Source organism: Anneissia japonica, unplaced genomic scaffold (genome assembly GCF_011630105.1).
Source record: "Anneissia japonica isolate Jap-2015-1 unplaced genomic scaffold, ASM1163010v1 scaffold25213_len355544_cov161, whole genome shotgun sequence".
Classification (NCBI taxonomy): domain Eukaryota; kingdom Metazoa; phylum Echinodermata; class Crinoidea; order Comatulida; family Comatulidae; genus Anneissia; species Anneissia japonica.
This window is the reverse complement of record NW_022755918.1, coordinates 275,545-277,684: the sequence shown is the minus strand read 5'-3', so window position 1 is coordinate 277,684 and position 2,140 is coordinate 275,545.

The following is a 2,140-nucleotide window of genomic DNA, read 5'->3' as shown; positions in this document are numbered from 1 at the left end:
ACTCAAGTTACTGCATCACCGTTTTTATAGTTCTAATACAACCAATTTCTTCTAATTTTAAATAAATTGTCTCCTGAATTTGTGATAAATCGTTATCACGCATAGACTTGTGTTAAATGCGTGACATATTTAGGATCACGCATGTGTTTCTGCAACAAGTGTGTTTCATCCAAAATCACTTTGAAATGCGGGACGTCCCGCACGATGCGAGACGGTTGGTAACTATGCAGTTGGCTGGGTCAGAGATTACAGTATCAATTTTTTTTCTTCAAATAAACGACCACTTTTTGACCTATAGTCATTTCCCTGATGATTTTTAACTTATGGTATCCAGGGATTATATTTATTTGCATTTTTATAACTGAAATGAGTGAATTATTGTGGTATTACGTCTTAACAAATAGGTTATGATACCTCGTGGGTTGGAGATTTGTTGCAGAGAGCCTTCCTTAGGTTGTAAGTTGTCTTTATGTTTTGGTGAGATCAGTTTAATTAAAATGAGATGAAATCAATAAAAACAATTATAATAAAAGTAATATTAATTATTATTATCATAAATATAATAGTTTTAATATCAATTCACATTAGTTTACATTTTTCAAATTATCTTTATACTGATAAAGTGTTAAATTGGTAGACACATTCTAGAAGATTACTGATAAGCACTTCATTATAAAATATTGTTTAAGGTAGAAATAAACATGATACAAGTGGTAAACAAATTCTTAAATACATTGAAATGAAGTGATAAGTACAATTTATGGATTGGAAGATGACTAGTCTCTAATTTTGCTTGTTTCAGAGTGTAATGTTTAGGTTTTTTGAGACTGTGCCGACTCTTGCTGTGTCTGTTGTTAGTGCTCCAATCAGGAGTTCAATGATCAGGTAAGTTATTACGTTCCATTGAACCATCCATGTGGGCTTGAGTATAAAAGGTTCTGACGGGCCTTTGATAGCTAACCTGAAAGAAAAATAAACCCATGTTGATGTTAAGGACGTTTTAAATGAGAACATCGGGACAATGTGAACACAAGCTGAAGTAAAATGAATTGTTGAATTGACAATGTGAACACATACAGAAAATTAAGTACAATCCAGAAGTCATCATCATCACCACCTATTCATTATCATCTTAACCATAATCATCTGCACCACCATCATCACCATTATCAGGCCTAAAAAATTGTTTGCTGTCACATTGTAAAAATTTGAATACAGGAGCGGGGGGATTTTTTTTTCGTAAAATCATAGAAACATCGTGAAAACTGTGCGATTGTCATTTTTTTTTCATGGAAAAACGATCATATATATATATATTTTTATTATTAAAATAGTAAAAATTTCCATATGACACGGATCTGTGTCAGAATCGACGAAAAAGTGGTTTTCATTTGATCTTTTAAACTTAAAAAACTTTTTTGGGAAAAAAAGCCCGCCCCTAATTTTCGGGACTTTAGGGGCGGCGGATGACGGCAAACAAACAAGTTTTCTTTTAGGCCTATCATTATCATCGCCATTATCATGAACATCATCCTAACCATCCTCATCCTCGACAGTACTGTTTTTCCTAGTGTTGTTTTTGATGTTATGTTTCACCTTATGATCATACTAACGTGTTCTGTGGCACTTTACGGACCTTGTGAATGGAGAAATGACAAAAAAAAACCAAAAAAAAAAACACAAAAAAAAAAACAACCAACAACTAGGTTAAAATAGCTGTTTTTGTCGAAATTGGACGATTTTTTTTACCCTGCTGTTTTCCGGTCGTTTTGTGTTCTGCACCTTAGGATCATACGGTCGCGTTCAGTGGCCCCATAAGGACTCTGTGAATAGAAGCGTCACCACAAAACAGCTTGGTAAAAATTACTTCGTTTTGATATATATATATTATATATATATATATATAAAGTAAGTCCGTTTTAGTTTTTAGTTTCAGCATGTTCAACATCCAGAGAGCGTGTGTTTACGTTCTGGAGACCACTACGAGTGAATACCATGTATGTTTGTAAGTATGTTTCTGTTCTTTAGTATTCAAGTTTTCGCCCTTCGTACGCTGGTCACTTAAATGCACGATAGAGTTACTTGCTCGGCCCCAGCCAACTGAACGGAGGGAGGAAGCAGTGCGACCCCTAAGCCACGA